This window comes from Rattus rattus, chromosome 6, assembly GCF_011064425.1.
Source record: "Rattus rattus isolate New Zealand chromosome 6, Rrattus_CSIRO_v1, whole genome shotgun sequence".
NCBI lineage: Eukaryota > Metazoa > Chordata > Mammalia > Rodentia > Muridae > Rattus > Rattus rattus.
In genome coordinates this window covers 60,152,830-60,178,181 of record NC_046159.1, presented here as the reverse complement: position 1 = coordinate 60,178,181, position 25,352 = coordinate 60,152,830, and the positions used below count along the sequence as shown (strand labels likewise).

Below are 25,352 nucleotides of genomic sequence, written 5' to 3'. Positions count from 1 at the left end.
CCTCATTGTGGTAAAAATATCCTTCCCCATAAGTTCATGCATATGTCAGCCACATAAGGCTTCAACTTCCCTGTTTGCCCTTCTGGTCCCACACAGGTAATCCATTGGACACTTTGTCTTATCCTTGATAATTCACCAATTCCTATAAACTCTGTGTAAACTTTCTGAAGTGGCCACTCTGGATTCCAAGACTTTTGGGAAAGTATACTAACATCAGCTCCTGTAACTACCAACCCTTCTATGTCCACACCCTTCATTTGTACCATTAATTTGGGTCTCTGATCATTGACCATTCTTTGCCAGAACAAACTTCCCAGTGCTCCCCAAGGCCCTGTTCGTTCAGTGGGAGGGACATTGCCTATACAAGGAAATAACAACAACCGAGCAATTCTATCCCCTGCTTCAATGTGCATCTCCCTTTTCACGTTTACCGTGATTTTTATTTCTTCCTTGCCATCCCCATTTACTACTCCTGGATGCACAATGAATCCTTGAGAAGTTAATCCACTTCTTCCCAAGATTATTCCGACTGTCCCTGAAGGTAAAGGACCATACACACCAATGGTTAACTTATAACGTTCAACTTTTGGAGATAATGTAAGAGAGTTATCTGTGGCCAGATCCAAAGCTACACTTCCTTCCGTAGCATGGATTAGATCAGAAATACTTAATTTTCTTGCCTGCTTGGTACCTCCTGACTGGCCAAGGGAAGCTCCTGTCTGGAGTCAGAGGGCTCTGGTTTCCTAGCTCTCGCCTGAGAAGGGGCGGAGACAGAGGGTGCCTGGAAATTGAATGGTCACTGGAAGTGACCTGCTCTGCTGTTACTGAAGGAGCCCGCTCAACTTTGACTTCCGAAATTTGCTTCCTGGGCTATGGGAGATGTCAGCAAATTAAAAATGCAAACAGCACCAGAAACTCTAGGAAGGATCCCTGTTTAAAATCCCGTTGAAAGTCCCAGCGATTGTTATACTCTCTGTGAACAAACCCTTGCCAGTCCTTCTGTCTTTCCATCCACAAAACTACCAATTCCAGGGGGATTTTAGGTGGTCTATTGATCAGCTGGAATACAACCTGTAGACTAGACTGTGATGGTTTGTATATGCTTGGCTCAGGGAGGGGCACTATTAGGAGTTGTGGCCCTGTTGGAGTAGGTGTGTCACTGTAGGCATGGGCTTAAGACCCTCATTCTAGCTGCCTGGAAGTCAATATTCTACTAGCAGCCTTCAGATGAAGATGTAGAACTCTCAGCTCCTCCCACACCATGCCTGCCTGGATGCTGCCATGCTCCCACCTTGATGATAATGGACTGAACCTCTCTGAGCCTGTAAGCCAGCCCCAATTAAACGTTGTCTTTTTAAGAGTTGCCTTGGTCACGGTGTCTGTTCACAGCAGTAAAACCCCAGCTAAGACATAGACCTGGAGGAGATTCATCGTCAGACTTCCTACTTAAGTTGTTCTTGAACAGATAAAGATGTGGAAGACAAGAGACAAAAAGCCATTGAAGACTATTTCTTTATTTAAGATGTCATTGTGCCCTCTCCCTGGACTGATCATGGCAGAAATCGGCCTTCAGCGCTTCATCCCAGGAAATGTTTAAGTGGCAGTGGTGACTCCTGCTGGGAAAAAGCTGACTCTTCCTTCTGAGAAGTAAAATGCTGCCTGCCAGACTCTGCTGCCTCTTCCTGTGGATCTTCATTCGGGAGCCATATTAGGAGACTATTTCAGAGCGATGACTTTGTGGACCAAGCTCCTGGGAACCTCAGTTCCTCATCTCTCAGAAGAAAGCTTTTTTTTAGGGGGGTGTGAAACGGGAGCATCTCTGACTCCTTGCCTTCAGCTTCTCCTGAAAGTCCTCCCAGAAGCACTTGAGGATCTCTTGAGAGACAGTTTTCTTCTACCTCCATTCAGAACAGTGCAAACATTAATACTGATACAGTGTGGGGAGCAGGCCCACCAGCATTTACTGAGGTGGACAACCCAGTCTCCTTTGCTGACAACATGTTGGTTAGGGCCATAAACTATAATTACTACTATTAATTGAATGCCTGGCTGCTGCTGTGTCCCTGGTGGCTGTGTTTTGATTGATCCATGGGCTCCAGGCCAGCCTTGCTTTGGCTGTGTGCCATATAACTGCATCTTGAAGCACTCTATAAACACTCATTAACCCCCAGTGCACATCCAAATACTGGGCACCATCAAACCTTTCCCAAGACTCAGAAAGCACGTTTGCTTTGGATTTGACAGTTCATGACTTACTGAAGGCCAGGACCAGCCTTCCTTAAGTCTCTCAAGCAAGTCACCTTATCCCCAGACCACGGTCAGTCTGCGGTCACCTGCTCTGCCCCTCTGTCATCAACCCCAGCAACTGCACTTCCGGCCGTGTTGAGACATCCTAACTGACAGTCATCTCCCTGTCTACTAATTTCCATTTGAGAAGATATGATCTTCCGGGTCACGTCATCAATGTCCCCATCCCTCAATCATCACGTCACCATCTCTCAGTAGCTATTGAACTGTAAGTGTCTTCCTCACATCATCCCCTGTGGTAAAAGGAAATCTTGTCTTTCTATCACCATGACACCCTGGTCTGAGGTCACAGGGCTGGGTTGGGTATGGATGTGGGAAGAAACTGGGAGGAAAAGTAGTTTTCTTCCCTTTATATTTTCAGATCCCCACCCCACAAAAAAACCAGAACAAAGCACACAGATGCTAGGAGACCCCTCAAGTATTCCCTGCTGGTGTGCCCGGGGCAAGCCTCCTGCTCTGCCTTACCCATGAGGCAGTGGCTTACAGCAGTCCAGACCTCATGTGTATGCAAGGTACAGAAAACTCCCCCTGCCAGCTGTCAGGCAAGCCCCTCAGAACCCCAGGCCTGAGCACATGTGCACCCTACCCCCACCCCCAACCCCACACACATGCTACTGTGCACACCAGGTCCTGGAATGTTTGTGGTTTTCCTCCCAGCTTCCACAAGTGACATCAGGCTGACCTGTCCAGCTCTGACAAGCACCAGGGAGACCAAGCTAATCACTCCTCTCTGCTGAGTCAGCAGAATATTCCCAGAAGCGGTTTCATGGTATATGAATCACCTGAGCCCAGGATGTGGTTGTGTTTCTCTCACACCTGGCTTTAACGCTAGGACAGTGCTCACTGGAAGCCCCTCAGCCTCTGGAGAGCTGAACAAGGGGCAATTCTGCAACCTCTGGGGAAGCAAGACCTGCTGCTGGGGGCTGCATAAGGGCTTCCTGGCTTCTTGCCTTTCCCTTGCTTTCTTTACTCAAGGCAGAGCAGAACCCCCACTTGTAATTAACCCTTCACAAGCTGAGTCTCAGGATCTCCACTAATGCGGGGGTAGGCTCAACTAAAGCAGCTGTATCAATAGACGCCATTTCCTGGGTCCTCAGCACACAGGCAGGTTGTAGAGGCTCTGGGGAATGACTGAGACTCATTCATAGATGAGACACTGAATATTTGTCCCCCTATGTGTGTGTGTGTGTGTGTGTGTGTGTGTGTGTACGTGTGTGTGTAGACCGAGATTAGCTTCAGGTGTCTTCAGTTGGTCTCCACCTTATGTTTTGAGGCAGGGTCTCTCACTTAACCTGACGCTCATTGGTTTGGCCCCAGAGATCCTCCTGGCTCTGCCTCCCCATCGCTGGGATTACAGCCATGAGCCACCATGCGAAGCCTTTCCAGGTCCTCATGCATGCACAGCAAATTCTTTATTGACTGAGACATTCCCCACCCTGGAATTAATGTTCTTACACAAAAGAGTGCACAGGGCTCTCTCACTGGGTCTATCAACCAATTAAGACGCAGCCAAAAGATAGCTGTGAATGAATCAGGAGCCTAATGGCATGAGTCAGTTTTCCAGCATTCAGAACTGTGAGCAGTAAATCCCTGATTGTCTCAACACAGAAGCAAAAACACCTGAAACCCAAGTCTTCAATTAGGATCCTTCTGAGATGTTGTGAAGATATGAACAAAAACAAGAGCCAAGCCTCCATAGACGGGACAACAGGGAAATTACTAAGAAAGATTCAAAGAACAGCTAACAGATTAAGTCAAAAGGATATTCCAGAACACAAGGCCCAGGGGACCCTCGGCAACAGATGAGCAGCTCAAGGATCAGTCAGAAAGTCAGTTACCCAGCTAGGATGTTCCCCAGCAAGGAAACAGGAAGTGCATCAGATGCAGGATTGAAAACGCTTTCCTGGGGATGGAAAGTCATTTTCCAACTTAAAAAGCCCAGGCTGGGGAGGTGGCTCAGGAGATAAGAGGGTAAGGGAGTCTGGAACATAAGCACAAAGTCTGGAGTTTGTGTTCCCAAGAGCCACGCAGAGTGTGGGCACACACACCTGTACCCCCCCCCGACACACACTTCAGCTCATGTGTTGGACGCATGGTTTCCAGATCATGATGCTATTTAGAAGGTTGTGGAACCTCTGGGAAGCAGAAACTAGTTAGAAAAAGCAAGTTGCTGGGTAGATAGGATGCTGAAGCTTATAGTGGAGCCTGCTTCCTATCCACACCCTATCCCAGAGAGAGTTGAGCAGGCAGCTTCATACCTGCTGAGAGAGCCTCATACCTGCTGCCACAGCTGGGAGAGCCTCTCCTGTCACCATGATTTCCCCTCTACCTTCTAAGATAACATCGTGTTCTGGGACAAGTGTCCAACACATGAGCTGGTTGGGGGGCGGGGCACTCTATCCTAGAATCCTATCAGCTTCCAGGATGCACTATACGCATTCTCTCCCCCAGTAAGAATTTGTGTTTTGTCATCCTGAAAAAAAAAATTAATGATTGCTTTCTCTGCCCTTCCTGGGGGAAATTCCTAGGCATTGTACAATGCCTGACCCCTAGTAGGATTTCCTATTGAAACATCCCAAAGAAACAACAAATCTTCAAACTAGAATTAGATGTCTTGGACATCATGTATGGACAAAGGAGTTGGGTGCTTACCATGCACCATAATCCCTGCTCATCACTGTGATGGTGAATCCTGATTGCCATCTTGCTGGTTTTAGAATCACTTTAGGAGACACACCTCTGGGTACACAGGTGACACTGAAGACTGGAGAGGTTAGAAGTCTTACTTGGCATCCCTCATTTGGTGACCTATCCACCTACAGGTTTTGGGACTCCCCTCCTCTCTGCCTATTGGAATGACTGAGATGAAGATCTTACACGAAGCCTCACATGAGACTAGCTTGGTTTCATGAGGGACAAAGCTCCCATGGGGTGGGGGACACTTATAGAAAAAGTCAGGTCACAAGAGCTATCCAGATTTTTACTACTATGTGCTTTCTGATCTCCTAACCAAGCCTACCCATGTCAAAGAATTATCAGGGTGAGAATTTGTCACAAAGAGATAATAAACAGATGCATCTTCAATAAAAAAAAATATAAATCTTTCATTTTGAATAAGAACAAAATGGTGTGATTCAGACCTAAATCTTCCCCAGGACACCTAGAAAATCTCGGTGAAGCTTTAAATCCATAAGTTCATAATGATATTAAAATAAAGTAAAATAAAATAATGCTAAAGTTCCTTAGGATCTTAGGGAATCAATTTATTACTCAGGAAACTAGTAAACACATATAAGCAAACACGCACGCGTGCACGCTCACACACACACACACACACACACACACACACACACACACACACACACCAGGAAAAATACAAAGAAAAATAGTTGTAAAAGAATCCAAGAGGAAATGGATGAACCCAGTGTACACAGAAGAGTCACACAGCAGCTTCCTAAGGAACACCATGACCTCGGGTTGCCAAGCAGAGTGGAGCACACATTTGATCCCAGCACTCGGGAGGCAGAACCTTCCTGATCCCTCTTTAGCAGAGGAAGGAGCCGGCACAGGCTGTTATGACGTCGACAGCAGATTCTTGCGCAGCCTGGACCTTCAGACCTTGCTGGGCTCTTGGGCTTGCCTGGATAAACAGTAAATTAGTTAACCGTTCTTATTGTTGTGACCAAATACCTAATAAGAAGCAACCTGATGAGAGAAAGGTCATTTGGGTCACAGTTAAGGGGATACACACCATCATGGTGGCAACAGCATGACATACCATCATGGTGGCAACAGCATGTGGCAGCTGATCCATTGCATTTGGCATGAGAAAGCGGAGAGAAATTGATGCTGGTGCCCCCAACTCACTACCTCCTTTTCATTCAGTCCAGGACTCAACCCACAAGAAGATGCCGTTCACACTCAGGGTGGGTTTCCCTCTCCTCACTTAAGCCAATCTAGAGACCCTCCTACAGAAGTGTCCAGAAGCTTGTCTCTGTGCCAGTTCTGAGTCCCACCAAGCTGACCATCACAAGCTAGCTCGGGCCTTCTTTGAAACAGAACAGGGTGGTACATTGCAGCCCCCTAGCTTTGAATATACAATCTGTTCCATTCCCTCACCTCTCCGTACCTCGTGATTGCTAGAAGAAAAGGCTTGTAGATCTACTTTTCTCAGTTCTTGGAGGCCAAATGTCTACTTGGACAATGGTCAAGGCGACCTTGCCATGTTGGCTCATTGTGGCGCTCAGCCTTTCTTGGCAACCTCCTCACAAACAAATGAATGAGGTTTGGCTTTCTCTTTCCCCTCTAGACTCAACCCCACTCAACAGAGAGTGGGCCATCCATCTTGCCTCCACAGAAACGGTCATGCCTTGAACACAGCCCGTCTTCTCTGGGCCTGGACTCTCCCCTCCTGGGCTGACGTCAGCCTTGCCCTCCCTGAAGGTCCCACAGCCTGGAATCATCAGTGGTTGTGGTGTAGGGGAGCAAACAACGAATGTATCTGCAGCACTGTGTGTCTCTGGTGATGTGGCCCAAAGACGCTTGGGTCACCAAGCCAAGTGCTGAGCTGGCTGAAGTTCTTACAGTCGCAGAGGCCAGGACTGCGCACCACACAAAGAGGCACATTGTCTGGGCAGCATGAGCGATGTTTTGCTGGGGAAGGTTACTAGCCCGACTGCTTATTGTCACAGGACCTCAATTGATTTTGTGCCCAAGCAGTGAACTACAGGCAATTCACGGAATTCCTTCCTTTCTTTCCACAGCACTTACAGCTCTCAAACCATGTAAGCCTGCCCTGGTGTTTGCAAACAAGTTATTCCCAGAAAGGGTTCCATATTAAAACCATTCCCTCTGCGCCATCACAAAGATGTCCTCTCCTTGCTGTCTTTTACCTCTTCTGACTCCCCATGTCACCTGTGGGAACATGGGTGAGGCTGACTTATCAATCACATGGAGAAAGCTGGAAAGTCCTTGGATCCAGGCTCAGCTGGGTGCTTAGACTGACTGACAGCCCTGTAGCTTGTCCACCATCAGCCTCTCTCCAGAGTCCCCATCACTTGCCCTCCAACTCAACACTGAGCTCTACCCAGGAGAGGTCAGAGGCCAGTGGCCAGCCAACAGAGGCCTGAAAACCTTCCTACTGTGAGACACCAGTCCTTACTTAATAGTGAGAGCCCTGGGACTTAGCAAAAGCGAAGCAGTTTGTGTCATAGACATGCAAAGCTGGCTGACTGTCAGCCTAGAGGAAAAGCGATAGTGGTTGGCACCTGATTTGGAGCCTTGTGGGGTTTTGTTTGTTTGTTTGTTTGTTTGTTTGTTTACAGCTTTTTAGAGTTTCTAGTCATGTCCCCATGTCCCCTGAATTCCCCACTGTCCAAGCTCTTCAGGGAGGTTCAATCTTCCTTGTCTCTAGCATGGTCCCCATCTCAAATTCCTCATCCTCCTGGGACTCGAGAACACTCTCTTCTGATAGGAGAGCTCAGTCACGCGGCCGACTGCCTGTAACCTGGCAACCCTAGGATGAACTGAGAACACCCAAGACAGACACTGACTCCCAGCTGGGGGGTTCTGGGGGGGAGGGGGACAGACAGGGAGGAAGTGCCGCCTGCTCTCTGTGATCCTCTGATGAGCTCTGAGCTTACTTCATATGAAAAGTGGTCCACTGTGATATATTTCTGAACCACTCCCTTTCAAGTCTAAGGGCTTGTACTAAGAGGCTGCACTTACGGGGAAGCCCCTTCCCCCACAATCCGCACTGGCCACGGCTCTACGGTCAACTCCTCTTATACTTCTATATCTTCAAACTGCCTCTCCCTTTAGGCTCTTTCTCTTCATCATAGCATATCAAAGTCTCTCAAACCCCAAACAAGTGCAAAAGGTAGCTTGCGCGCACGCACGCACGCACGCATGCGCCTTCCTTGCCCAGCTTTCTCCTTTGGACACAGAGCCCTAAGACACAGCCCATGCAACATCTCTCTACTTCTGCCCCTCCGAGTCTCCCTCAGCATTCAGACCATACGTTCTCCAGTGTCTCTAGACAATTTTGCCAAGCGTCAGGAAGGCAGATGCTTGGGGATCCAGGGTCCTCAGCTCACTGAGGTGACCTCTTCAGGATTTGATGCACGAATCGCCTCAGACTCTCCTTGTTTGTAAGGAAGCCAGTGTCTCTTTAGGATTCCTTGCTTTGAACACTGATCTCGACTTTCTATCTCTCTTCCCCACCCCACTCTCTGCCATATTCTGCTGGGGACATTTAGAGCCAGCCCTGGCCCTCCACCAGTTATCTTCACATACTCCCCAGGTACTAGCAGTTACTGTCTCTAAAGCTCACTGTGACTCTTCCCTTCATACCCGCTCACCCCCTCCTGCATCCCCAGCCTACCATGCTCACCATGATCGTCCAAAGCCATGGGCCACTTCAGTGGAAAATCTCCTCTTCCTCATTCGCCATACATAAAAACAAACCCAAGACCGGCTTCTGGTCCTATTGCTTTTGTTCCTAAATATTTTAGAAGGTGGCCTTTCCTGCACTCTACCTTTTTATTTCCATCAGTGATGTTTAAGTATATTGGATTCCATTTGGGTCATGCTCAAAACCACTGGCCATATTACTCCTGGAGTCTTGTGACACTTCCGTGTGGCAGGGACAGTCACAGTGGTTATGTGTGTGAAGCTTTGAACGATGTATCTGCCTTCTGCTTCTCACTCCTCACAGGACAGTATTTGAAGAAAAAGTCTAAAGATAAGTAGCGAGGGGAAACAATCCTCTGTCCTTGGACTCAAAACACTAGAAACAAAATGGGAGAAAAATTGTCACACTACGCATGTGGGAAGGGACTGTGCTTACTTGGAATAAAACACTTTGGATACTGAACAGCAATGAAGCAAACAGTTCAACTAGAAAATCAGCAAAAACCAGGCTGAGGAGTTGGCTTAGTGAGTCGTGTGTCTGATGTGTGAGCATGAGGGTTGGGGTCACCAGCACTCACACAAAAGCTAGGCATGGTGGAACACACTTGTGACTACAGTACTATAAGGCAGAGATGGTTGGATCCTGTGGGCCTGCTGGCTAGTTAGTCTAAATAAACGGGGAACCCCAGGTTCAGGAGAAACGCTGTCACCCAAACTAAGGTGGGTAGAAATAGAGGAAGATACCTAGTGTTGACCTCTGACCTCCACGTGTGCATACAGAGGTGAGCGTGCCCACACACAAGTATACATGCTTATAGCACACAGGAGGCAGAAGGGGAGTGTAGGGGGAAAATGTGCAAAAGCCACAGAGAAATGGGTCCCTGAAGAGAATGCACAGAAGCAAATGAGCACATGGAAAGTGTTTGCTGCCACACAAGTCAAAACCACAGAGACTGTCACACATGCCTTGCACAATGGCTAAATAAATGCCGGCAACACCAAGTACTTGCTATTATGTCAAGCATTTATTGCTCAGGCATGGGTGATGGAAGGAAAGAGATTCAACTACCTAGGAAAGGTGTTGGATGTTTTCTTTCAAAATTAAGCATTGAACTACCATGTCCTGTGAATATTTCCATGAGGCCACACTGGGACAGAGATCTAGTGACACCCTGAACCTAGCACCTCCTGCTTGTCTGTAACTTGGATGAACTCTAAGCCCACCTCATACTGAAAAACGGATTGTAACAATTTATCGCACACACACATCCACACATGCACCCATGCATCTGTACATGTGCCAATTTCCCCAGTGCAGCAACATTCAGTAAACCTCTTTTTTTTTTTTTTTTTTTGCTTTCATTCTTAACTTGACTTTTAAAATTATCTTATTGAGATGGGTGGCCAAGTCTGGTGTGTTGAGAAGCGGCTGTGACCTCAAGTCTTTAATAGGACCTTACATAAGCTAACTAGGGGAGGCTAAAGAGGCCTGGCGTGAGTGCAGGTAGGAACAGGTGCCCTGCAGAATCGCCCTGTGTAGATGGATGCAGAGCTCCTGCGGACAGTAGGAGCCTCCGCCACGAGGCAGGCAGAGTGGATGTGCTGAGGCACGTTCCAAATCCCTGTCTAACTGCAGATACCTGTGACCACGCACGTCCAACCTGTGGTTAGAATCCGCTCCAAGTTCTGCAGAAGATCCCAGAGGCTGGAAGCCAAGGAAAGAGAGATGATGTCCAAGGCCCAGCCCCTGTAATTACTGTGGGCACAGAGCCAGCAAGAGCGGCTCAGCGACAGAATGCCCGGCCCACAGCTGAGTGGGTACCTACTGGAATTCAGAGCTCACCACTACAGAGAAGGCAGGGCAGAGGGACAACAGCGTGTGTGGTCAGGACTAGGGACCACGATGCCAGTTCATTCCAGGGCACCGCTCACAGCAGTGTGGAGAGGCAGGAAAGGCTGGCTCTGAATTGAGATCCAGGAATGGTCATGTTTATGAGCTTAGAAGCCAAATTTGTTCTGGCTGGGGACTGTCAATCAGAAGGAAGGAGGGAAGACAGTACCCAGAAGACTTAGGGAAGCAAACAGTGGGGTTGGGGCCGGAAGCAGGATGTCGAGCTGGCCTCACTGAGATGATGCAGGTGTGAATCAGCCTGCTGAGGTCAGGGCCTGGCCAGACAGGTTCTGGTGGGCGGGGCTGACGAAGGAAGGGAAGGGAGAGATCCTTTTACAAGAGAACATTCTAGTAGTACTGAAAGAGGGTGGGCATTTGAACAACTGTTGGAAGTGAAGTTAAGCCTCGTTCTATCTGGAGTAGGACTCCCTCCTGTGTGATTCTCCTGGATCCTCTACCATGAAAAGTCAGTGGCATGAAGAAGGCTCAGCTCAGGGCTAGAGAGCTTAGAGATTAAGAGAACTGGAATTCAATTTCCGGCACCCACATGGTGTCTCACTTTTCTGTGCCTCCAGTCCCAGAGGGCCTAGCGCCCTCTTCTGGACTTCTTGAACACTGCATGCACAAGGTGCACATACATACAGGCAAAACTCCAATGTATATGGAATAAAAAAAAGAAAAAAATTTAAAAAGGCTCAGCTCATTGGAGGCTTAAACAATGTATTTCATGTGTTCGTGTGTGTGTGTGTGTGTGTGTGTGTGTGTGTGTGTGTGTGTGTGTACACAGAGGTCAGAGGGCAACCTAAGGTGTCATCCCTCTTATTTTTCTGAGAGTCTCTTGCTGACCTGGAGCTTACTGGATAGGCTGAGCTGGCTGGCCAGAGAGTTCAAGGATCTGCCAACCTCTTCTTCCCCAGTGCTGAGATTACAAGTGCACACCACCAGGTCTTTTGACATGGATTCTGGGGATTCAAACTCAGATCCTCACACCTGCTAGGCAAGCACTTTACAGACTGAGCCATCCCCTCAGCCCCTAAGCTGAAAGCATTTCTATTTTTTCCAATAACCACTTCTCAGCTCTACTGGCCAAACTCCATCTTCCTGCGAGTGGTAGCTCCCTTACTGACAACTTATCGAGGTTCGAGGTTCCAGAACTCTCTACTTACTTGTAAGTGTTGGAACTGTACCTCTTAGGTATTGAAAACTCCAGAGCAGGCTAAAATCTGCAGAGAGGTGGGCTGCCGTGAATGCCGTCCCCAGCCATAACTGGCCCTGTGTTGTCCCTGTGTTCAAATGTTCACCTTTAGTAAGAGAAATGGCTCCTCTGTCTATAGTCAATATAAGTGTGAGAAAACTGCCATTTTAACCAAAAACAGAGAGAGAAGAAGCTTTGATCTATCTCCACCTTGCCCAGAGTAGAATTATAATCTCCAGAAAGAAATTTTTAAAAAGGAAGAAAGGAAAGAAGAAAGGAAGGAAGGAGGGAGGGAGAGAACAAAGATCAGGAGGCCTGCATAAGTGTGGCCATCTGTGACTGGGTTACTGGAACTGGGAGGCTGTCTTTCCTCTGGCACCTGGATCCTAATTTCTAGAGCCGAGGCCACCTTTCCCTTTGCCCCTCCCCATTCTCAGCCCCAGCTGGAAGAGACAGGGGTCCCATCCATGGCCATTTTTTTTTCTGGAGCTGAGGACTGAACCCAGGGCCTTACGCTTGCTAGGCAAGCACTGTACCACTGAGCTAAATCCCCAACCCCATGGCCACTCTTTAAGGTGTGACCTCTTTGTGACTTAAACCAATTGGCTCCCAGTGGCCTCTGAAGGCAAGACATCCAAGTGCTGTGTGCCCTGTCTTGGGTCGGTGAGGCCGGCAAGGCACACAACTGCTGGGCTAGGGGATACACTATTTAAACACAGACATGCTCTTATCTTTCTGAGCCAAGGAGGCATCTACTCTTTGGGGGTCCCTTCTTCAATCCCGGCCATCTCCCCTGCCACTTCTCCAGACACCAGCAAGTTTAGGAACTCTCCCACTCCTGATTTCAGGGTGACTTGGTGGACCTGGGATGTTTCATGCTCTCCTTAGTCACCTCTGTCGATCTTCTCTGCCTGAGGGTGACCCCATGCACCTCTCCATCCCCACCACCACCCCCATGGGTCCTGCTAGCTCTTGAGGTGTGGATTCAGTGTGTACACTCCCTGTGTCTCTTTACGAGACTCCAGGAACATGCTTCCATTTTGAGATCTTTTTCCCACTCATCAGCTCAAGAGACATTTGCTCTGCTCTCTGCTCCAGCCCAGTCTTGCAAGCGCTCAGCCCCAGCATGTGTCTCTCTCCTCAAATGCAGCCTGCATGTGCGGCCAGCTCTCTCCTGACTCCATTCTTCAGTCTCCCTCTGCTGTATCTACAGCAGCATCTGACTTGAAGAGGCCATTGGACTCACATTTGCTAATGAGGCCAAGGGAGAAGAGATTCAGTCTCACGCTTTACAGTAGAGGGATCTGGGAGACAGGCACTCACTTAGGACTCCAGAATTGACAGTGTTCTGGGCTCAAGGAGTGAGCCTGCTACGGGAGTCTTAGTGAGAATGAGGCTGTCTTTCAGGAGAGAAGGTCACCCATGCAATAAACACTGGTCCGAGAATCCCCCAAGCTCAGAGGGTCAGGTAGAGGGAAGCCCCACACAGTGCTGCAGTCAGGGGAGGAGAGTGGCCTGTGTCCTGGTACTATAGGAGTCTTGGGTGTCACCTTGATCGATTTCCTGCTACCTGCCTACTTGTATACCTGCCTGGTCCTCCAGACAGGCCAGCGGTTCTTTTGTGTGCCATTTTAAGCTTCCTCCTCAAAAACCCCTTTCACTCAAATTAGGGGAGCCTTTTAACTGGCCCACAAAAGCCCTGCACAAGACGTCTAAGGCATTTATGCTTGCCCTTGAGAAAGACATATGTGTGTGTACATGCGTGTGTGTGCACGTGCGTGTGTGTGTGTGTGTGTGTTTACAGAGTATGTATTGTGGTTGGACATGCATGAGTATACAGTGTGTATGTGATATATGTGAGTGTATGACTCTATAGTGTGTGTAGGTGTAAATTTGTAACTGTTCATATTTTACCTGCATAGTCTAGATATATTTATTTATTTTATTTTATTAAAGTTAATTAATAGTAGAATAAAATCATATTTAAAACTTACAAACTATAAAATGATTAAATAACAATTGGTCTTCGCACCAATCGATAGCAAGGGGAGAAAGAAGACACGAGCTTGAGCAGAGGAGGAAAGACATCAGCCCGCACCATCCGCCGACTGTGATAGGTGTGACTACACCCACAGTGTGCGGCAGAAAGGCCCTCAGAGCTCACAAGGTTGGATGCAGCACCACGTGACACTTTGGGTAGAGTTAAGTTGGACCTACAGGCTATAAGCTTCGGCAGGTGGAAATGAGTGGGAGCTGCATTCCTCCTGCTAGGACAAAAACAGGGTTGGACAGAAGGGACCGTCTGTGTCTGTGTTAGGGTGTGGTCCCAGCTCTGAGGGGCAGGAGGCTGTCACAGCAGCTTCCTGACTTTGGGTAGCAGATTCATTCCCTCCAATGCAGAACAGGCTCCCATCTCCTCTGGCCTCTTCAGTCAGTAGGATCCCGTGCTAAATCTCTATCCACTTGAGACTCACTGGATGCTTCCTGTAGAGGAACTAGGAAATAAAATGATATCCCCAAAACACTTTTTAAAAAGAGACACAAGGGTTGAAGAGATGGCTAAAGAGGGGGAAATGTTGGCCTTGAGAGCACTAGGACCTCAACCTGATCCCTAGAACCGTGTCCAAAAGAGTTGACTTGAAGCATGGTGGTCGCCCTGCGCTGGGGAGGTGGGAGCAGGAAGGTCTCTGGGGCTCCCTGGCCACCTTTGCCCGTTCCAGACCAGTGAGGGTCCCTGTCTCAAAAAGAAAAGAACGATGGCACCCAAGGAACCCCTCCTGAGGTTAACACATACACATGTGAGCACACACACATAGGCAGCACGGGAGCGTGCACACACACACACACACACACACACACACACACCAATAATAAAATAATAAACAGTAAAATATTTGTAAAAGAACCCAAGAAGAAATGGATGAACCTATCATAAACAGAAGAGCCACACAACAGCTTCCTAAGAACTCCCAACTCACATTCCTTTAAAATGACTGGGGGGAGCCAAGCATAGTGGAGCACACATCTGAGCCCAGCACTCGGGAGGGAGAGGCTTGAGCTCAGTAAGTCTGAGGCCTGGTCTACATAGAGAGTTCCAAGACAATTAGAGCGACGTAGTGAGACACTGTCTGAAAAAAAATCAAAAACAAAACGAAAAACAAAAAACTTTGAATCATTGACAAAGATTTAAAACATGAAGCATAAAACAAAATATCAGTGACATCTTAATTGTAAATTACCTTTAACCGTCATCTAGTGACACAAAGAATCAGTGAGAAAAAATTTAAATAGTAGAATTTTAATGCCAGGAAGTTGGGCAATATCCTTCAGTATAACTCTTGGGTAAGAGAGGAAGTGGGAACTGTGGTTAGATGCTATTTCAAAAATAACAATAATGACAACGCAGATTTCAAAACCTCTGGTGGTGACAGCCACACTCCCGAAGAGAAGCCACACTCTGAGATATAGTATTTTTTTAAAGGAAAAATAGAAATGAGCTAATTATTTATCTCAAAAATAAAAATTTTAAATATGAAAGAAATGTAAGATAAAGTTGGTAAAATGCATTGGTCCAATAAAACCAAAAGCTGATTGACTCTTTAAAAAACAGAAAACACCATTAATGATGCCATCTAAACTGTTTTCTATTAAATAAACAAAGTAAAACAGTAAGATCAATTACAGCCCCTTAAAGTCTAGGCTCAGCTAGGGCTGTACTTAGGCAGTGAGAATGCTTCTTTGGTGTGCAGGAGACCCTGGTTCCATCCCCAGCACCCTATGAGTGGATTATAGGGGTGTACTCTGATAATCCCAGCACTATGGAAGTAGATCCAGGGGGAGAAGTTTAATGTCATTCTTGGCTACATAGGAAGTTCCAGGTCGGCCTGGGCTACCTGACACCCTGTCTTCAAAACAGGATCTAAACAAGCAAACAAACGAACAAACAAAAAACCCATAAAGACAGAGGCAGGGGGGTCCGCATTCCTGTTTTTGAGGCTTTTGGTGAGATGAGCTGATTCTCAAAGAACAAGTAAGTTATCAAACCAAATTCAATGAGCAGCAAAAACCCTAACCCAGCCCTGTAAGGGTACCATAAAGACAAAGAAAACGTCTGGCCTTTGTGTGGGGTGCAGGATGCCACTTGGGCAGCAGGCAGAGCTCTCCTCACTTTCTCCTCCCACAGTCACTGCCAAGGCTTCTGCTCAGCCCTGGAGCAGCCTCAGTGGTGCCCAATGGCACAACCGGCTTTTCCCAGACCCAGGACCACGTGGTACTCTTTATAAATAGATATGCATAAGCTAAAGTTAAGATTAAATAAAAATCACCCAAAAAAAACATAAAAATAGAAATCTTTTCACAACACTGAGGCAGCAGAGGCAGGAAAATCAGGGGTTAATTGTCACTCTGGGCTACCCAGTGAGTTCACAGCCAGTCTAGGCTACTTGAGACCAGAGAGAGAGAGAGAGAGAGAGAGAGAGAGAGAGAGAGAGAGAGAGAGAGAGAGAGAGAACTTAGTGATTGTATATATTACACACACACACACACACACACACACACACACACACACACCCCACATAGTGCATATTTTGAGGTCTTATTCCAAAATGTGACTCAAGTTCAACAATGAGTAGCCATTAGAAGTTTTACAAAAGTACTTCAGAATTATGACAAAGAGATATGGAGCAACTTTTTCTTTAAGATCTATTGTTTTATTCGTGTGCACTGGGGTATGAGTATGAGCACAGGCTAACAAGGGCTTATGGAGCTCCTGGGACTAGAGAAATAGCTCAGCATCCACCAGCACTTGCTCCTGCAAAGGACCTGGGTTCCAACAGAATCCAACACACAACCACAACTGCCTGTAACTTGTGTTTCTAAGGAGCAGACACTCTCTCCTGACACCTCTGGGTACCTATGTGTGTGCATTCACACATGAGTACACGTGAGTAAATCTTTACAGTGTTTTTAAAGGGTTTACAATGATCACACCTACAGGAATAGACATGTTTATAACTTCTCTGAACAAGCCCAATGTGCTCTTAAAACATTAGTACCTGGTGTGGTGGTTTGAATGAGAAACACATCCCCCACCAGGCTCAGGCATTCGAACCCTTGGTCCCCAGCTGGTGGCATGATTATCACGGTTTGTACGGTGCAGCCTCACTGGAGATGTGCGTCACTGGAAATGGGCTGTGAGATTATGCAGCCTCATCCCACTTCCGCTTCACTCTCTCCGGTTGGTGCTGTGGATGGCGAGGTAAGCGTTCAGTCGGTAGTCATGTCCAACTGCTGCCGTATCTCCTGCCGTATCTCTCTTCCCTCTGGAATCTTAGCCTAAGCTCTCCCTTCCGTAGATTGCTTCCCGTTGCCATATTTTGTCAAAGCCACAGAGAAGTGAACTTAGAGAATTTTAATAAGACAGTCCATACCAGGATGCATATGGTGCACGACGTTAGTCAAGGTAACTCAGGAGCAGCATTGGCCAAGGCCACAGACTGAGGAATAAGAAATGAAGTCTACGGACAGATAAAAATTTACATAAGATTTTAGATGAAGGTGGCCCTTGAAACTAATTAAGGAAGAATTAGGTTTGGGTCCGTGGGTACAGCTTGATTTGCAGACCGCTTGTCTAGTGTCTAAATCCCTGGATTTAGACCCCAGCATAGCATGAACGGGATTGGTGGTGCGTCCTGTAATCCCAGAGCTTGGGAGGTGGAGGCAGGGCGATCGGGAGCTCAAGGCTGTCCTGGTCTGTATCTTCAGTTCAAGCAGCCAAGGCTACTTGTCTCAAAACAAACAACCAAATAAACTTTCAACATCTGGCTTACGATGTAGAAGCAAGCAATGGAGCTGGTGAGGTGGCACTTGTCCCCAATTCTGACAACGTGAACTTGGTGCCTAGGACCCACATGGTGGAAGGAGAAAGCCAAGTTGTCGACTCGTCTCCAAGTCTTTGCTGTGGAGAATAACATGCACACCACACTTGTGGGTCGCACTTCAGAAGTGTCCTTGAAGTGAGATTCTGTCTCAAAAGAGAAAAAAATAAATAAAAACGAAGAAATTTGCATAAAACAGAAATCTTATATTTAGGGTTGAACAATTTCTATTTTAAATATGTAAAAAGTGCTTGTTTCAATAATTCCACTGTCAATAGGAGAAAGACTTAGAAGAAGCCACAGGCTGGGAGTGTGGTATGTGATGGAGTGTTCGACAGCCACCCATGATGCTCTGGGCTCAAGCCCCAGAATTACCAAGGAGGTAGTAAACAATAACTAGAAATAACCTAAACCTACAACAGGAAGTGATTAACCATATTAATGTATAGCACATTAATTATATGTGCTAATGTTTAATGCATTAACTACCACACAAATCGGTTTTGAGATAATACATTAATTTCGTATCACCTACATATTGCACACTGCCATCCTACATGACCGTGAAGACACATTTTCAAAGTGTGCTTAGGTGACTTGGAAAGACCAGGGACTACTGCTAAGTTACAGATTAGAGTGTCAATGCTTTCTTTCCTTTTAATATTTTGGAAAAATATTACAACTTCAGTAAAAAAAAAAAAGAATTTGCAAAGAAAAGACAGCACGCACCGAAATGAACTGGATTCAAAAGTTATTTTTGTCTTTTTCCAAGACGACGTAATTCAATGTGATTGCAAATGAAGCCTGGAGAGATTTACAGCAAACATAGTCCAGCACACACTGTGAGAGGTTTGTACAATGGCTGTCACTGGTGTGTGGATGGCTTTTCCTCTGCATTATCTATCGTTCGTTCGTTCGTTGCTTTTGGCCTTGTATAAGTTTCATACAGGCAATGTGACACCTATCATTAAAACACATCATAGATGCTAAACAATATAACCTCAAAACACCACTGTGACGTTTCGCCCTAGAAGGGTCTAGACTCTTTTCTGTTGGCCTTGCGAAGTAGTTGTAAGCAGAAGAGGTGATAGGAAGTTCGTGGACGGTTATTATGTGCACGTTAATTACTGCTGTCAAGGAGGAGCAATTGTAGTCTGCCACTGAGTTTCTGTTATTCTTCTTCCACAGTCTTTGGGAGTCTGAGCATGGGGCCCCTTGATCAGCAGATCTCTCAGAGTCCCACAAACATCCCCATCCTGTAGTGTGGCAAGGCCACTGGGGTTTCTAGATGGGCACAGGGACTTGACACATCCTGAAGGCAGAAACTGGAATGGGCAGAGTCACCTCTGAGGCCTGGCCTCTGCTCAGTGCAGAGACCTGGGTGCTATCCCTGGTGGACCACACAGCTTGAACCTAAGCAAAGAGCACAGGCAGCTTCCGACTCCCTGGACCATTGTCACCGGAGACAAAAGTCTTTCCTAACATGCTCTAACATGCACTAACATGCTCTAAGCCCATCCAGGCTGGCCGAAGCCTATAATAGTATTCAGATCCCACGATCACCAAATTAACAGCTTTATCACAGCATAATTAATCTGCGGTCATGATTATTAATCATTTTTAGTAATTTTAATAGATCTGCAACCCATAATCTAATTTAAAGTGTTCTCCTCACCCCCAAAGGATCCTTCCACCATCCAGATGTCTTCCCCCAGTCTGTCCCTCTCCTCCCTATTGTGGAGCTACAACTACAGGGGGCAGGAAGGAGAGAGAGGAGAGAGAGAGAGAGAGAGAGAGAGAGAGAGAGAGAGAGAGAGAGAGAGAAAGAGATTATGTTTGTGGATGGAGTATCGGCGCACATGTGTAAGCACACATGTGTGAATGTATGAAAATTCACGTGGCGGCCAGTGTTAACACTGGGCGTCTTCCTCAGTCAAAATCTCCTTTGTTTTCTGAGACAGAATCTCTCAAAAAACCTGGATCCCTGTGTTGCTGCCTCCCCAGCACCGAGGTTACTGTTCACACTCACCGTGCCTGAGCCTGAGAAATTGAATGCAGGTCCTCATCCTGGCTCTGGGTCACTGAGACTAAACTGTCTCACCAGCCCTCATGACCATTTTTGCCCATCCCTTTCACTGTTCCAGTGTCCTCTCCTGTCAGGGCCAAACTTGAAGTCCCCAGTGTAAAGATGGAAGGGTGCCGAGGCTGAAAGCCAGGTGGCTGCCACCCCACCCCACGAGTTCTGACACCCTTACGAGAGACTTCTCAGCACAGCGTCTCACGGGACAGCTCAGTTTCCCAGGGATCACCAGAGCCCAAAGGAGGACAGGATCCATCTTTGAACATGGCTGATAGTTCTGGGCTTTGTTTGTGTGTGTGTGCGTTTTAGCAAACCCCCTACTTCACACTCTGTCACTGTACTCAGAGATGATTTGATGAATCTGTAGTTCCTCAGGTCCAGGTCACACTGAGCCAGGAGGGAGCTGTGTGGCTCAGACAGAAGTCCACAGTGTAGCATTTGTTGAATCTTCCCAAGTTTGTGTCCAGGTCGTTTAGAGATTCGGGGGAGGCAGAATCCTAGAGGGGCACAGCCTGTGGATTGAGTTCTGAAATCGAGGTGCATGCCCTGGCCAACACACCCCCGTTGCTGCCTCAGGGCAGATGGCTTGTGATATATTGGCTTAAAGAATAAAGGGACAGGGGGACGTGAAACAGCCAGAGACCAGATTTCACGGTTCATCTCTAAGGACAGAACTTTAAACACTAAGAACACGTATGCAACATGTTCGTTAGCCATGTGGTTTTTATAAATCCACCCAGCTCATCTTGTTCCCAGACTCATACATGTCATGTCAATGTCACCAAGCAAATCTGTCATCAGCCACTACCGCCTTCAGCCCACCCTTCTCTCCTAGTTTCTGATTCTGGTTTAAAACTGTCATTCCCTATACATGAACTGACCCTGGACTCTGAACTCATAGGTAGCAATGAATATCCTAGTAAGAGCACCAGTGGAAGGGGAAGCCCTGGGTCCTGCTAAGACTGAACCCCCAGTGAACTAGACTGTTGGGGGAGGCGGCAAGGGGGGAGGATGGAGAGGGAATACCCATAAAAGAAGGGGAGGGGGAGGGGATGTTTGCCTGGAAACCGGGAAAGGAATAACACTCGAAATGTATATAAGAAATACTCAAGTTAATAAAAAAAAAAAAACAAAACTGTCATTCCACAAATAATTGTGCCAAAGTGGTCTAAGATGTCTCTGGTCTCATATAGTTCTGGCTTATTGAAAGGTTTTGCCCAAAACTCCCAAGCAGTCTCAAGAACAAAACAAAAAAAATGCCATTTGTTGCTTGGCCACTCTCTGGTACCACCTCACACCCTGATGTGTCAGGTGCCCATAGCTGGTATAAATGTTTCTGTACCAAAAGAGTAACACTGTGCATGCCCTGGGCTGAGCACAGAGGGACAGATGCGGCATGGCCTTGTCTGTCCTATGTCCTGTGAGGGTGTGGGGAGAAGCATGTTGCTTCCACAACCATCCTAGTTGAACACGTAACCACAGCGCAGAGGTTTGTGGTATCTTGCCATTAGATGTGTTCATTCCAGCCTAGACTCACTCAAAAGCAGTTGTTTGTTTCTGGTAGGTTTGTGTCACCTCCAGAAGTGCCAAGTTTGCCACCTTCTTCATCTACACCAATGGGCCACTCAGAACGTACCAGAAGATGGTGACTACCAGCAACAAAATAAAATGCTCAGGAGAGAATGGGGGCGGGGGCATGCTCAGAGACAGTTTAGAGCAGGATAGAACAGCCAGGTTGTGGGCTGTAACCCAGGTAACTGGGAGACTGGGTGCAGGAGGATTGTTCAAGTTTGAGGCCAGCTTGGACTATAGAGTAAGACCCTTTCTCCTTAAAAACAAAACAAAACAAACAATAACAACAGCAGAACAAAACAGAAACAAAAACAAGCAGAACAAAGTGAAGCTCTCAGCTCTCGCAGAGTAGAGGAACCTGAGGTGCCCACTCAGTCCAGAGACAAAACTAGCTGCCTAAGCTTTAGGGAGAGCCTCTTAGGAACATGACCTAAAGAAGAAACAAGACCGCCAGTAGGTACGCCGAGGGGCTCGTCAGCTCCACTGTTTCTTAATCAGCTATTTGTTTTGGGTTTTGCCCTCACCCCTCTCTCCAGCAAATTAAAGCTGGCCACATAGAGCACCGGCAGGAATGTGGGAAGTGGTTATAGTCCTGAGTCTTAAGTGCCCATTTCACCCCCTCGATGCCAAGCTGCTGTCCGGGTCGCTCTAAATTACAAGCTACCGTTGTGTCCTGGAAACCCGAGTCTCTGCCTTAGTTCCCACTGCAGGCTCTCCAGGCCAGAGAGCTCAGGGCTGAGGCTGTCACCACACGCACATCCATCACTACTACCACAGGCTGCGGGAGGGTCCTGGCCCTGACCTTGGCCCTTGTGATATTTTTTCTTAAAAAGGAAAGCAAAACAAAATCCTAGTATAGGTGGATACTATTAAAAACCTTCCCGCTTGTTTCTCTGATGAGTCCACATCCTGTAGCAAGGGCTACTGTCTTTAGGAGACACCAGAACATGCTGGCTTGGGGGTGTTCTTCAGCTTCACTTGTACCAGTGTGACTCTGGCAGTACACTAAATCCTTGCAGTTACCAGACACAGAAGTGTTTCCAGATTAGGTTGTGGGGTGTGCATGAGTGTGTGCATGTGGGTGTGTGTGTGTGTGTGTGTGTGTGTGTGTGTGTGTTTATTTGCTTGTGTTTTCCCCTGTTTGTGTTCGTGTGTGTGTGTGTGTGTGTGTGTGTGTGTGTGTGTGTGTGCATGTGCCCATGTGCTCAGGTATAAGTGTGTATGTATGGGAACAGGTGCGTGTATACGTATGTGTGTGTATGTGTGCATTTGCTTGGTTTTTGCCTGTATATATGTGTGTCCACCTACATCAAGTAGCTCACTATAACCTAATTCCAGCTCTAAGAGATCTGATGCCCTCTTCTGACCTCTGTGGGCACTGACTTAGGTGCACATACTACACACACACACACACACACACACACACACACACACACACACACACACAATTGAAAATTAAATTTATCTTTTAAAAAATTATAGTGCAATAGCCAGCACAGAGGTGAGTTGCATGTGGTCCCCTGACCTCCATTGTCTGGCCCAGCAAGCTCCCTGCCTTCACCAGAGGCCTTTTAGGGCCTCAGGAGCATACAGCCTAGACCCTTCCCCAGCCTATGCCCTGCCTTTGGGTTCCACCTGGGGCAGCCAGCAGAGGTGAGCAGCAGCCTTCCTTTGCCAGGCTTTACCTGCCTCCCAGAGGTGTCCTGCTGGCATCAGAAACATCCAGCTAACACTAAGGTCAACCAGATGGCTAAAGAACAGTGTATAATCACAATCCACATGAGCGAGGGTGATATGGCACCAGCAGAGCCCAGCTGTCCTGCTACAGCAAGCCCTGGGTATCCCAAGCCAGCTGAAGCCCAAGAAGGTGACCTTAAATCCAATCTTTTAGAGGTCTTCAAGAAGGAAATGAATAACGTCCTTAAAGAAATCCAGGAAAATACAATCAAACAGGTGAAGAAAATGAATAAAACTGTCTAAGAACTGAAAATGAAAATGGAAGCAATAAATAAAACACTGAGGGAATCTTGGAGGTGGAAAACCTAGGGAAGAGAACAGGAGCTACAGAGGCAAGAATCACCAACCAAATAAAAGAGATAGGAGAGAGACTCTCAGGCGTAGAAGATGAGATTGAAGAAACTGATACATCAGTCAAAGACAAGGCTCACTCTAAAAAGTTTCTGACACGAACATCTAAGAAATCCGAGACACTACAAAAAGAACAAGTCTGAAAATAATAGGAAAAGAGGAAGGCGAAGATTCCCAGCTACAAAGCCCAGAAAATATTTATCAAAAAAAAATCATAGAAGAAAATTTCCCCAACTTAAAGAAAGATATGCCTATACATATAAGAAGCATACAGAACACCAAATATATTGGACCAGAAAAGAAAACCCTCCTGCCACATAGTAATCAAAACACTAAATGTACATAGCAAAGAAGGAATATTAAAAGTTGCAAGGGAATAAGGCCAAGGGCATATAAAGGCAGAACTATCAGAATTCCACCCAACTTCTCAGCAGAGACTCTAAAAGCCATAAAGGACTGGACAGATGTCTTACAGACTCTAAGAGATCACAGATGTTAGCACAGAGTAGTGAGTTGTATTAGTTCCTGCCATCTACTCCTCTTGGGTGTGCTTGTTTCTTTTTGTTCTAGAGTAGATGGCAGGAAATAATAAATCTCAGTGCTGAGATCAATAAATTAGAAACAAATAGAATAATATAAAGAATCAATGACACCAAGAGCTGGCTCTTTGAGAATCAACAGGATAGACAAACCAAGCTATCTAAAAGGCAGAAAGACAGCATCCAAATCAACAAAATCAGAAACGACATAACAAACACTGAGGGAATCCAGAGAATCATTAGCTCTTACTTTAAAAACCTATTCTCCACAAACTTGTAAAAATCTAAATGAAATGGATGATTTTCTTGATAGATACCACTTACCAAAGTTACCAAAACCAGGTAAACAATTTAAATAGTTCTGTAACCCCTAAGGAAATATTAGGCAGTCATTAGAAGTTTCCCAACTGCCCTCCCCCAAAAACCCAGGACCAGATGATTTTAGCACAGAATTCTACCAGACTTTCAAAGAAGAGCTACTACCAATATTCCTCAAACAGTTCCACAAAATTCAAACAGAAGAAACACTATCAAACTCATTCTATGAAGTCACAGTCACACTGATACCTAATCCACACAAAAGCTCAACAAGGAAAAAGAATTTCAGACCAATTTCTCTTGTGAACATTGATGCTAAAAAATACTCAATAAAATACTCACCAACATCATTCATCGTGATCGAGTAGGCTTCATCCTAGGGATACAGGGATGGTTCAATATATGGAAATCTATCAACATAATCCACCATATAAACAAACTCAAAAAAATCACATGATCATCTCATTAGATGCTGAAAAAGCCTTTGACAAATTCCAACACCCCTTCATGTTAAATGTCTTGGAGAGATCAGGGATACAAGGTGCATAACTAAATATAATAAAGGCAATATACAGCAAGCCAACTGCCAACATCAAATTAAATGGAGAGAAACTTAAAGCAATCCCACTAAAATCAAGGACAAGGCTGCCCATTGTCTCCCTATCTATTCAATATAGTACTTGAAGTTTTAGCTAGAGCAATTAGACAACTAAAGGAGATCAAGGGAATATAAATTGGAAAGGAAGAAGTCAAAGTATCGCTCTTGTTGGATAATATGATAGCATACATAAGCAACTCCCTAAGTTGTACCAGAGAACAGCTAATAAACACCTTCAGCAAAGTGGCCAATACAAAATTTACTAATTAACAAAAACAGTAGTCCTCCTTTATACAAATGATAAACAAGCTGAGAAGGAAATTAGAGAAACAACACCGTTTTAATATCCATAAATTATATAAAAAATATCTTGGTGTAACTCTAACAAGCAAGTGAAAGACCTGTATGAACTTCAAGTTTCTGAAGAAAGAAATTGAGGAAGAAATCAGAAGATGGAAAGATCTCTCATGATCATGG

General features: G+C 46.3%; 1 pseudogene; it reads left to right on the top strand.

Moving 5' to 3' along the window:
* Nucleotides 1-872: 872 nt before the first annotated feature.
* LOC116904316 overlaps nucleotides 873-25,352 on the top strand; it is a 52,019-nt pseudogene continuing 27,539 nt past the window's right edge.